Source organism: Triturus cristatus, chromosome 1_2, assembly GCF_964204655.1.
Source record: "Triturus cristatus chromosome 1_2, aTriCri1.1, whole genome shotgun sequence".
Taxonomy (NCBI): domain Eukaryota; kingdom Metazoa; phylum Chordata; class Amphibia; order Caudata; family Salamandridae; genus Triturus; species Triturus cristatus.
In genome coordinates, this window is record NC_140580.1 from 225,197,927 (window position 1) to 225,212,042 (window position 14,116).

The window sequence follows — 14,116 nt, forward strand, 5'->3', positions numbered from 1 at the left end:
TGGTGAACACGCCCCCCGAAGTGACCAGACCCTGGCGGTAATGTATGTCCTCAATATTGTAGGTTTTGATTTGGGTAGGGGGTATGTTTCCTGCCCCTCACCCCCCCTTGGCCCCTGGGTGTTGTTCTCACCTTCTGCGGCGTGTGCGTCGGGTTCAGTGCACCAGGTCGTAGGCTAAGAAGGCCGGGATGACACGTAGGATGGGGTCCATGGCTGTCCGTCGCGTACCGGGGCTCCGTTTTCGCGTCGGACTCAGTTTTCCAGCAGTTTTTGGCTGCCGTAAAAAAATAGCTGTGCGGAGTGACGCAGGGACGATTCGTACTTGCTGGTCCGTAAAACGCTGCCTGACTCCGTACGGACGTCGCGTACGCGCTGTCCAGGATCAGACTCGTAGGTATTTGTTAGCCGTACGGTGTTTTGTACGATTCGTACGGAAACGGTATTTCTGTATGAATCGTACTTGCTGGATTGTACCGTGGATTTCCCGGGTACGAGTCGTACGGAGAATACGCTCCGTACGACCAATCGTACCCAGGTTTTACAGGATTGGAATCGGCACCTTTGTTGTAAGTTTTTTTATCATTATATTAAAAAGTGTGTGAAAGTTAAGTTGTGGGATTATAGGGCAAATGGTTAAGTATTATTCTAATATTTAAATTATTTTTAAAAATATATAAAAAACAAATTGATGTTGGATATATATTTAAAGTGGGCAAATGTGCGGTATATTTAAAAAAAATACTACGATTGTTTTGAAGGAGATTTATATTATATTTGTTCAAAATAATTAAGTAGTGATATGTATTGTTTTCATGGAAAATGTTGAGGTATATATATATATATATATATATATATATATATATATATATAATTTTTTTAAACTATATTTTCAAAATCTTTTGGATTTTTTGGGAATATTTCAGTCAGTTATTTGTTTTCAGTTGTAAATTATAATTAATTATAACTTTATAATTGCATTTTGTGAAAAAATTACAAAGTAGTTTTTGTATGAGGGTGTTATGTTTATAGGTAAGAATAGTTGGTATTATTAATTTTATTGGATGGTTTGTAAATGTATAAATAAAAAAAATATGTAATTATTGAAATAGGGAGATAATGCAAAGTACATTTTGGGGCTCATTAGGATGTTGGGCGGAAAGTCTCCAACCGCAGGTCCGACCGTCATGCATGGTTTAGAGCAGACCGCCTAATTACAATGTAGGCAGTCGAAGTTTAAACTGGCCGGTCAGACCAACTGGCTTCCGACGGTCGCACATATTACCCTACGGATGGCGTTTCAGCCGTCGGGATTATGATGTCTGTTTCCGACAGGCTGTTCATGTCGGGCTTTCTGACATGAAAAGTATGTTGGGCCCCCATGCCTCTGCAGCTTCTGGTTGGGGGCAGGGAGGGCACCTATGGGGTCACCCTGTAAATCACTGCACCATGTGTCAGGCACCATGAGGGATTTACACAAACTCACATTTCTCTATGGGAGCTTGTGATGCGAGCAGAAACCGCCTGCAGCACAAGCTCCCATATAGAAATGGGGGTTTGAGACAGCACCATGTGCAGTCGCATCATAATAACGTGTGCAGAACCTGCGACCTGTGGTCGGTTTGTTCCCACACCGTAACAGTGTCAGGCAGACTCAAGTCCACCCGACATCGAGATAGGGCCCTTTTTTGTTTTGATATTTAATCATTTTTAATATTATTTTTGAATTTGTTAAAATTATTGTATTATGTATTTTACATAAATTCGATACTGTTTTTCTTTATTGTTTTGTATAAAATAATACTTTGATTTTGTAATTAAATATTTTGGTTGAAATTTTTAATTATATGTGTTGTATGAACTCTTTCATAAAATGTTAGGTTTGATTATTTATGTATGAAACCTAGGTGATTATTAGGAATTATGCTTTATTAGTCAATTGTTAACAATTGTAGTTTAATTATTTGTTTCATTTATAATAATGTTTTAGTTTCTGTTCATAAGGTGTATAATAAATGTATATAATTTAGGGTCTGTGTGGCAGTATAAAACCCCCCGCAGCACAAGCTCCCATTGTACAATGGAAGGTTTTGGACATACACGCTGCAGGGATATGAAGGGGGTATCATATGTGCCCTGCTAGCGTCTCCCCGACTGGTTTACACTCTGACCACCAACATTGTAATTAGACGGTCGGAATGTAAACCTTCCATGTTGGTCGGAAAGCCTCCAACCAGCACTCGGAGGTTTTCTAACTGACATCGAAATAAAGCCCTTAGTAATAAATATACATATTTTTGCTATAGATACATTTTTCAGTTAGTTTTCATTGAAATAAAAGTATTTTTGTTAAATTATTTTCTTTTTATTTTATAATATTTATGAAGTGGTGTGTAGTGTTTTATTTAAGTAATGTATTTTATTTATAATATTTAAAGTTCCTTGCTCAGGGGGATATTTTTATGGCAGTGGGACCGCATCCAATGGCTCATCAGATGCAGTCCAACCGCCATCTGCTGCTGCCGACCGATCAACGCATTACAATGCGTGCGGTCAGAGGCAGCAGCCATATGGATTACAAGTCCCTTTCTGCCTGCCCTTTCATGGCTGTTCGCCCACCATGAAAAGGCAGGCAGAAAGTGACTTTGGGTGCCCCTAATAGGCCCCCCTTCACCACTGGCCCTCGGTTATGGGACCACAGGTACCCCCTAAACATACCTGTTCCATGTATTACATGGTGCCTGCCAAACAGTGCAGGGATGTTTTTAAAGTGTACATTTTCTATTGCAGCTTGCAGCACAAGCCACAATAGCAAAATATACACTTTGCAACCAATGTGAAGACGGTCACATTGTAATTAGGGCCGCCGACTCCTTGTCAGCAGCCCCTCATCCGCTACGGTGTCCGACCGGCATTGTAATGATGCCCTAAAGTGTCTACTAGTTTATCTGAGTTTATTTATACTGGAGGAGGAAAAGTAATTTTTATGTGTTTAATGTCCAGCACTTTTCTGGAATTAATTTACGTTTGGATTGGGAATATAAAATGTTTTATGTTTATTGTTCACTACATTTAAAAAAAATATATATGGTTGGAGTGGGACTATTTATTTCTTTATGTTTACTGTCCAGCACCTTCCAGAATTCATTCATATTTGTAGTGGCAATATTAATTTAATTTTTTTTGTGTCCAGCATTTACGCTGATTGAGGTTATATTGGAGTGGGAATAGTACATTTTGTATTTTTAGGGGCCGATTCCGATCCGGGTCGGACAGCACTCCGACCGATCCGGAGTGATTTCCGACCGAGCCGGAGTCCTGCAGTCCGACCGAGCGAGTACGATGTGGCTGTATGCTGCCGGACTCGGTTCGGTCGGACTCCCATAGAAGTCAATGGGAGCCGGTCGTACGCGTACATGGGCTCCCATTGACTGAATGTGTACTTCGCGGACAAGTGCGCCCCCTACAGTGGGTACGCGTCGGTGCCATCTGCACCGTACATGCCTGTGTTGGGGAGACCCATGGGTCTCCCCCTGTGTCCAAGTCGTAGGGCTGCGGGTGACAGGGGGTCCGACATGGACCCTCAAAGCCAACCACCCGGACGATTTGCGAGCTGGACACTCCGGCTCGCACAGGCTGTCCGACGCGTGCATCGTACTGGCTCGGTCATTAATCGCATCCATTGCACGCCACGGTTAGCTTCCGACCGAGACGTACGGAGCGGTTCGGACCCGGAAACAACTCAGTCGGTGAATTTCATGTAGTTCGCATCGTACTTGCTCGCTTGTACAGCTGTACGAGTAGGCCAGAAAACACGCGTATGGCTCGTAGTTTTTCCGACCGGATCACGTTCGATGCCCTTCCGACCCGGATCGGAATCGGCCCCTTAGGAGCCAATTACGGTGCAGCTCGTAAAGACTCAGACCTACGGTTGGAGCTTTTACAGCTGCATCGTAATCAGCTGCTCGGTTTCCTTTCTGACTTCCTCATTACAATGAAGGCAGTCGGAAACTAAACTGACAGGTCCTACCAGCTGGCTTCTGTTGGGCTCAAAGAGCCTGTCCGCCAGTCAGAAGTTGCACAGTAATCTCAAGGGCAGGCCTTTATATCCTTGAGAATACGGTGATGGTTTTCAACGTGGTTTCCATGCTGGCTTGTCCAACATGGAAACCATGTCACGAAGCATCTTTGGGGGCCCCCAGAATGGCCCCCTGGGTTATGTTCTCCGATTGGAGGCGAAGGGGGCACTAGGTGCCCCCCTTGTTTAACCCTTAACCTTTTGGCAGGCATCGCAGAGACTGTCGGAAGCCAGTTGAAATGAACGGTCGGATTCCTTTCCTACCGCCTCTATTATAATGAGGTGGACGGAAAGGAATCTGACCAGCATATTACGATGCTGTTGGAAAGGATCCGACCAAAAGTCAGAGACTTTTCCGACAGCATCGGAATCGCCCCCCTAGTGCGGTCGAATCCAAATAATGCGAGTGGAACCGCTGACCTGAGGTCGGGCTGTCCAAATCCGCAGTGATGTCACCCGGAGGCAACTCCGACCAAGATCGTAATCAGGCCTTCAATGTTGACAATATTTTTGTAAACTATATTTGTGTGTTCGATATTGGTGATATTGATTTTTTTATATTTTTTAGTCAATATTTTTGTCTTTTGTTATTCAATATAGGTTGACGATATTTTTGTTGTCGATAATACTGACAATAATTTTGTAGGTCGATAGTAGTAGTGACAATATGTCAGTAAACCCTTTGAGTCAGGAGGGCCTGGGACCACGCTGGCACCACTGGCCCACTCCAGCTCGGGCTAGGTGGCTCGGGTGAAGTAGTGCTTACTGGCACATGGTTTTTGCAGTCTTGGAGCCTCACAGCTCAGTCTTTGGTACCTGCAAAAAACAGAGGTACTGCTCCACTGGAGTTCCTGAGCTGTTGGAGAAGTGCTGGCAGTCCTCCCAGGCTTTAGAGGATCAGCAGCTTGTAGGGTTAGACAACTTTGGTGCAACTGTCGAGAATAGGTGAACAGGCCAGCATGGCTTTTTTGAGAGATCTTGTTCTCGTGGCTCTTTGGTCCTTCTTTTGGTCTGATTTTCTGGTGCCAGGTGCTTCCCTAAATACTGAATTAAGGGCCGTTAGGAGAGTGTTGGGTAATACACAAACAGCTACCTACCCTTGGGGTCACTACAACCCCTATATGACCACTTCATGTGGGAAGTGGCAATAACCCTGTACCAGAATTTCTAAGTTTGCCATCACCAAGCTGGCCAACTTTGAGAAATTGGCTCCACTTCAGGTACCCCCCATTAGGGCTGGCACTAAACCGAGGGTGGACACGCCTCTCGGACTTGCTAATTTTCCCATCTCTCCGTGTCCCAAAGGGCTCTGGATAAAGTGGGTCGGCTTCCTCTCCTGCATGAGAAGCCAGATTCGTATACCAGAGGCGGTGGGCTCTTCAAAGTCCCCCCCCCACCCCTGCTTTGGAATATTAATCTGCAGGTCATCCTGCGGGAGGGGGTGAAAACACCCGCTGCCCGAGCAGGGCTGGTTTATGGCCTCCTTACAGCAAAGGCCCTCATCCTTGGGGGGTCAGAAACCAGTCTATGGTGGCAGGCTGGTGAATACCAGCCAGCCAGCACACCAGAGGCTGGTAGTAAATAGCTATCCTGCTCGGTCAACTAAGAGCACACAGAACTATTGGAGCTGAACGCTAACATCTTAGGGGCCGATTTCGATGTTGGACAGGCTGGAGTCCGTCTGACATTGATTGGGAACTGGGACCGACCGACCTCCTGTCGGCAGTCCCAAACCAGCAATTAGGGGTCGCAATTCTATTCTTTACAATGGGAGCATGCATTCCGATCGGATTGCATGCTCTCATAGTAAAGAGCTGAGGTGCAGGGATCCACTAGGGCCGCCATCAGGAGGCCTTGCACCCATGAGGACCCTGCTGGGTGCCCCCAAAGTCGGATTCCAAAAGCCTTTCTGTGACGGAAAGGCCGCCACAGAAAGGCTGTAGGAATCGGTCATCGTAATCCCTTGGGCGGAAAGAATTGCCCTTGGGATTACAGGCCCCTTTCTGAATGGCAGACGAGCTCTCCGTGCCCATCGTAAGCCATTTGGAAATCCTGTTTGGATCAATTTCTGACCGACTCCATCAAAATGGGTCGGTCGGAAATTAATCCCAACAGGAGATTACAATGCAGTAGGAATGGCTCCGAGGGTCGGAGCCTTTTTGTATGGCATCGTACTCGGCCTTAATAATAGTAAAGCAGATGAGGGGTGAACAAGGTGTGTTAATGTATCTGCTATCACCCCTTCTCTAAGCCCTAGCAGTCCAACCATTGGCCATCTCCATCCACTGCAATCCGGCAATTGTGGGCACCCACTTTGGTGGCTGAGATCATGAGCCGCAAACAGGCTAATCTTATCTTTCGCTTACTTTCTATCGACCAACTACCTCCCTACTGATTATAGTTGACAGACGTGCAACATTTGAGGCGGTATCAATCTTCAAAATCACCATTATAAAATCTTTCACGCTCAATCTAACTATACCCAGGCAGGACCTCCCTGCTCTGCAAGCCTTCTCGTGGTTAAAATTGGTACCCAATACGATTAGGTATTTGGGTGGCAACCTATTCCTAGGATGTCCTCTTGGATGCAGGCCAAAAGGCTATAATTACGAAGGTCAGTACTAGCAGATCTCAGATGCTGGAAACCCCTCATTGTGTCGTGACTGGGTCGCATTAATGTCATAAAAATGAATGTCATTCTATGGGCCAAATATCTTTTTCCAGTCTCTGCCTACTCAGATCCCCCAAGATTATATCACTGACTTACAGCGGGACCTTAGCTTCTTTATCTGTAATGGGAAGCAGCCAAGGATCTGTAACTCTTCCTTGATGCGGCCTTGAGAAAGTGGACTGGCCTGCCCTAATATTCTCGAGCACTATTGGGCTGCCCACTTACATCTCCGAGTGGGTGGTCCGATAGAGTGCAAAAAATGGGTTCCACATGGATTTGGTGGTGGCCACTGGGTTCTAGCAGGGCTATGCAAGCATGCTTGATCATGCAGCACCTATAGGTGTTCGTGCATGCGTGACTATATATATATATATATATATATATATATATATATATATATATATATATACATACATATTTATATCGGGGTAGCACCTATACAGTCTGTCTCGCTACGCCCACTAGGACAGTACTCGACATATGGGACAGATTGGGAATCATGAAGGGTACCCCTCCACTCTAATTGCATGCAAATCTTATCTTTGTGGGAGCCTCCAAAAAATAGTTTGAGCAATGTAAGGCTGATTACCATCTCCCTGAAACGACCAGGCTTCAGTACCGCCAGTTGGATCATTGTGTGTTTCACCCCTCTTATTATTATAGGGCTACCAGATTGTATACTCCGTTAGAAAAAATGGTGAGAGCGTTTGACAGTTCTAAACCGCCAATACATACAAAACCATTCAACACTCCACACCCCGCCTCAAACCCACACATTTCAAACTTTCTGGTAGACTTCCACTACAGAGGGCATTTTGTCTAAGCAATGGGAAACCCTTTGGTGAGACACTCCGAAAATGTACCGCAGCTTATCCCACAGGTAAATTGCTTATAAGATCATGGTTCAATGGTATTCTACACCAGCTTACTTGTCCAGTATATACCTCTCCACATCTTCCCTCTGCCATCAGTGTGTACTAGTAGTGGGATATACTTAATACCATTAAAAAGCGATCCTGGAACAAGTTCACCATAGGGAAACCACTCCCTGCCTCTTAACTCACAGTTATACTAGGTGGGCAACACCTTGCCTTGGAAGCAAAGACCCACGCTGACTGGAAGCTTATCAGCCACATACTGAATGCTACACAGCTAATAATAAAGTAGTGGAAAAAGACAACTGCCCCCCAATTGCTTTGCTTCACTTGCACGTGAGATGTGATGATGATGCAACAACTTTCCCACAACTTACCTCACACAGAAACTACATTTCATTAGGTTTGGCACCGTCTGATCCGCGATCTTGCCCGCTTGGAGTTCACCTGCTTCCACCCAGTAAAGCTCAGAGCATTTTCGGCTTTTAATACCTTTTCATCCATGCTTAGCTGCAATGGCAAGCCCATGTACCCCATCCGCCGTAAGCCTCACCCCTACATGCACTATTGCACGACTTTGCTAATACTGTGGAACTGTGGGTTGACAACATTGACCTGCGAACCCAAGATGCTCTCCCCACTGAAAGGCATCATTGGTAGCTGGTTCTTACGGCTGCCGGCGATTAGGACTTGTTGGAATGTGTTTGTTAGAACCTGCTCTGCAGACAACAGCTGACACTTGACAGTTTTCATGCTGGCTTCTGTGTCTCACACAGCATCCACCTGTTGCCCAATAATGGTGGCCCACTGCCTAGATCTGGAAACATTTGAAGGCATGTGGGCGCGCTATTTCGCTATCACCCAGGGAAACTAGGGTCACCTCTGCCTGTACCCCAAAAGTAACTGGGACTTCCTACTTCCCGAGCACTACATTCGACAACCCAGGTGTCTGTCCACAGGTAGAGGGGTGTGCCCTTATGAGACATTAGCGTTTGACTTGTGCCCACATTTGAGGCACTCTGTACATTGGGGTGCAACCATCCCTGTCTTATGGCTAAGGAATCCATTTTTAGGATCAGACTGGGACTGATAAACACTACTCACAGGGGAGTTATTTTTGGGGCCTTTAGAGTAATCATAGCTTTTAGGTGTTTCTTCTCCCTCCTTCTGTTGTCGGAAACCCGGAGCACCTATGTGGCTGTCACCCCCATATACTTTCTTGGACACTCTGGTGGTAGCTCAGAGGCCCACCTCCTCAGCAAGCTTTCTGAGGTCAGTCTACTTACTGTCAACTAGGTGCTGGCGCAACAATGGAAAACTGTTGGAAACTGGGTTTTTGATGCAGTAGCCGTCCCCCCACCCCCTTTGCCTGGTAAGTGGTACCCCCGGTACCCAGGGGTACTAAAGAGGGTCCCTAAGGGCTGCAGCACGCATTGTGCCACCCTAAGGGACACCTCACCTAGCATATGCAAGTCTGCCTTTGCAGGCTGCGCGTCTTGGTGCAGATAAAAGTGAAACTAGGGTTGTGTATCGATACTCGGGTATTAGTTACTGGGCATTGAAATATATTTAAATATACTTTTATAATTACACTTAAATAACATTTTTAAAGTACTGTTACATCCACCTTAAAGGACAGCATGCAAGGGACATGGGTGTAATGGGTGGGGTAATGTATTAATGCCCAGGTATTAATTGTAATACCTGTGTATAAATTAATTGGCTTTAAAATGTATTTTAATATAAAATCATCAACAAACAAACATTTATTAAAGTACTGCTACATTCACCTTTAGGGCCACATTACGATTTCGGTCAGAAAGGCTCCGTACGGCATTCGTAAACTCATTTGGTCGAAGCCGAATCGTGCAGCTCTACAGACGGCGTTTCCGACCGACGTATTACAATATCGGACTCGGATTGCCTTTCCAACTCAGACCGTTCAACAGGAAAAAGCTGTTGGAAATTGACTTTGGGGGACCCCTTGCAGGCCCCACTTCATCCGGAGGCTTCCGGTTGGGGGACATGGTGGTACCCAACGGACACCTCTTTAGAACCATGCACAGTGTGACAGGCAACATGGGGTGCCCGCCACAGGGTGTAAGGTTTTTCCACATCTACCCCTTTTTAGGTCTCGCCTGAGCCAGCACATGCGCTGCCCTGCAAGACATTTAGTTAGTGGATTTTTAAAGTGCTACCAGAGGCTTTTCCTGGCCTCAAGCTCGCGTTCACGAGCGCTCGCAGCCGCCATGTGGCTTTCATGGCTCATTAAGCCTTGCTCTCCCAAGCACCACGCTTTGCCCCTCCCCCACCACAGACTGCGCCCCTGCCATCACTTTCGCGGCCGCACATGGGCCCTTCTTTTCATCACGCTTCAATGTGGCATTTTCTAGTGAACGGCACGTCACAAGTTTGAATCTCTTCTAGCCTCCGGTGGGCAGTAAATGAGGTACCTTACTTTGGGTAACGTTTATATCCTCTCTGTTTAGAGCTTCGAAACTGCGCAGGTACTGTTTGAAGCCAAATGTAAAAAAAAAAAGAGTTATTATTATTTACCACTTCCCCCACCTTCCCTTTACCCCCATCTCCGTCCTTCCTTGCAGGACTCCCCCAGCGCACCACCTCTCCCGTACCCTTCCCCCACATTCTCTTTACCCTTTGCCCCACCTCCCCTTTTCCACCTCAGTGACCTTCCCATTAACCCTTTCAGCCCTTTCTTCAGTCGCGTCGCTCTTTCCCACAAACTCCACTTTTAAATGTAGCCCGACAGAGCTCCCCATCACCTCTTACTTTTTTTTTTAACTCCGACCAGGCACCTCACTCAAACTGTTCCAAGTTTCACTTCTCACCTCTCTGGCAAACAAGCTCTTCTGGTCATGGTCAGACTCAGCGCCCCTTGGCCAAGGTCTCGCCACTCCTGCACTAAACTTCTGCTTCCACATTTACACTTTTAGAATATTGTTTCACGTGCACAGGTATTTTCAAGTACAAAAATTGTTGCGTCAATTCATTTTATGGTCGTTTTTTGTATCTGGCTCCAACTTTTGCATCATGCAATGGGGAATTATGTGGCCCTCTGCGGATTATCGTTTTTTTTTGCTGATTTATATAGCGCAAACTCGACCCGAAGGTATTGGAGCGCTTTACATGAGCACCAGTTCCGTTACACAAGGACACATTTGTTGTTTTTGCACACTGTCACCTTTACACAATTTCCTGCAAGTACTACCTGGATAAAATTTCACATGTAAAAACCTCGAGAGTTTGCGTTGAATTTCACACCTTACCGCAGGACCAAACACGAAGCTCTAACGTTTGTTGGTTTACGTAGGTCCTATGGTTTTCCTCGCCTATTGTACTCGTGTGCGGGGTCTTTTTTGTAGTGCAAATCTAGGTGCACAAGAATATTTGTTTTCATACAGTGCTTGCATCTGCAGTTTTGTAGTTGCATTACCACCACCTGCCTTAAAGGTAGTACTTTTATCAACCCAGGCAAGATTAAATGGCACTTTGGCCCTGCATCCCTTGCGAAAATGTACTTCGCAAAGCAGGTTACAAACACTAACTTGATACATTTGATTTTTTGTTCTTACTATCAACTGCCAATTATGGACGACATCTGTGCGCGTGTTAATTCAGCGAGAGTCGCAGCTGGGGTGAAGCACCGTGATGTCATGTTAAGATATATATGAATGAAGTAATTCAGTATTTAGTTATGCAGCACAATATCCTTGGTGCAACAACATCAACGGTTGCATGGCTAAACACTTATAAGGTCCCAAAAGCGAGACCTATTGGCTATGCCAATGCTTGTTTCAATGGGAGCCTGTTTTGTCGATCAGAACACAGGCTCCCATTGAAGTAAATGGGAGACTTTCTGAACGGTGATCGGAAGCATCATAATCTGTCGGTTGGAACCTCCGACCGCGAGTCTGTTGGAACCGAATCCGACAAGGAGTTGGGAGGTTTAGTTTCCAACAGACATCGTAATCCGGCCCTTAATTTTGATACCTGTGTATTAATTACTAGATGTTTTTACATATTTAATTTCATAATTTAACTTGCAGTACTTAAAACAAAAAAGAAAATGTAACATTTTCAGAGACAGGTGCAAGGGAAATAGGGGTAATGGGTGGGTAAGTCAATATCCACGTTTTAATATAAATACCTGGGTATTAATTACGGGGGTGAAATATATTATAATGTTATTTTATATATTTAAAGGTAATTATTTTTATGTCTTGCAAAACCACGCTTAGGGAGGGGAGTCAAGGGAACTAGGAAATATGAGTGGTGACCTTTATATATACACACCAGGGTATTAATTTTACTCCCTGTGCATTAATAGGCTTTAAACTGTATATTTTAATGTAAATATATATATTTTATTTTTTTTACACTCACCATTCAAGACGAAATCCAAGAATATTCTGTGGTAATGCTTGGAGCAGTGTATTAATATCAAGGTATTAATAAAAAAAAAAAACAGAGAATAAGTATTACTAGGGGGCTCATTACTTTGTTAGGCGGGAAGCCCATGCCCGACACAGACTTGGAATCAGGACAGACCGACTTGCGGTTGCCAGTGCCGACCGCCTCATTACGATGCGACCGAACACTGTTCGGTCAGAGTCCGATCGTTCCCTATGGGAGCTCGTGGTCCGCCCGACAACCGGCCATAACACAGCCTCCAATAGGGAAACGGGGTGTTTGCGGAAAACCCTGCACGATGTTGCAGGCACCCCATGGTGCCAGTCACACAGTGCAGGGTTTTACAGGAAGTCCCTTAGGTACCCTCTGTCCATCAACCGTAGGCTGCGGGGGCCCTGCCAGTAAAATGTATTACTTTTTAAAACTACTACTACACTCAGGGGCCGATTCCGATCCTGTAAAAAGGCAGTACGAATTGTTGTACGGAGCGTTTTCTCCGTACAACTCGTACCTGGTAAACTGTCCCTACAACCTAGGAAGTACGATTCGTACAGGAAGCCTATTTCCGTACGGATCATACAAAAGACCGTACGTGGAAAAAATACCTACGATTCTGATCCGGAACAGCTTGTACGCGACGTCCGGACGTATTCAGGCAGCGGTTTCCGGCCCAGCAAGTACGATTCGTCCCTACGTCACTCCGTACGGCTCTTTTTTTACAGGAGAAAAACACAGCCGGAAAAGCAGAGTTCAACGCAAACCGCCACGCAACGGAGCCCAGGTACGCGACGTACACGCCATGAACCCCATCGTACGTGTCATCCCGGTCCTCCTAGCCTACGACCTGGTGCACCGGACCCGACGCACACGCCGCAGAAGGTGAGATCAACACCCAGGGGCCAGGGTGGGGCTCAGGGGCAGGAAACATACCCCATACCCAAATCCAAACCTATAATATGGAGCCCATACATTACCACCAGGGTCTGGTCACTTGGGGGGGGCGTGTCCAGCAACCCCTGCGTACCGCAATAACGGAAGTGGACGTGTACGGTGCGTACCACACGTACCCCTAAGGCACCATTAGAACAGTGATACGGACCGTACACATGCAATGAATGCGTGGGTTCGGTGTGTACCACACGTACCCCTATGGCTCCATTATAACAGAGATACGGACCGTACACACGCAATGAATGCGTGGGTACGGTGCGTACCACACGTACCCCTACGGCACCATTAGAACAGTGATACGGACCGTACACACGCAATGAATGCGTGGGTACGGTGCGTGTCACACGTACCCCTACGACACAGTAGAACAGAGATACGGACCGTACACACGCAATGAATGCGTGGGTACGGTGCGTACCACACGTACCCCTACGGCACCATTAGAACAGTGATACGGACCGTACACACACAATGAATGCATGGGTACGGTGCGTACCACAAGTACCCCTACGGCACCATTAGAACAGAGATACGGACCGTACACACGCAATGAATGCGTGGGTACGGTGCGTACCACACGTACCCCTACGGCACCATTAGAACAGAGATACGGACCGTACGCACGCAATGAATGCGTGGGTATGGTGCGTACCACACGTACCCCTACGGCACCATTAGAGCAGTGATACGGACCGTACACACGCAATGAATGCGTGGGTACGGTGCGTACCACACATACCCCTACGGCACCATTAGAACAGTGATACGGACCGTACACACGCAATGAATGCGTGGGTACGGTGCGTGTCACACGTACCCCTACGGCACCATTAGAACAGAGATACGGACCGTACACAAGCAATGAATGCGTGGGTACGGTGCGTACCACACGTACCCCTACGGCACATTAGAACTGTGATACGGACCGTACACACGCAATGAATGCGTGGGTACGGTGCGTGTCACACGTACCCCGACGACACAGTAGAACAGAGATACGGACCGTACACACGCAATGAATGCGTGGGTACGGTGCGTACCACACGTACCCCTACGGCACCATTAGAACAGAGATACGGACTGTACGCACGCAATGAATGCGCGGGTACGGTG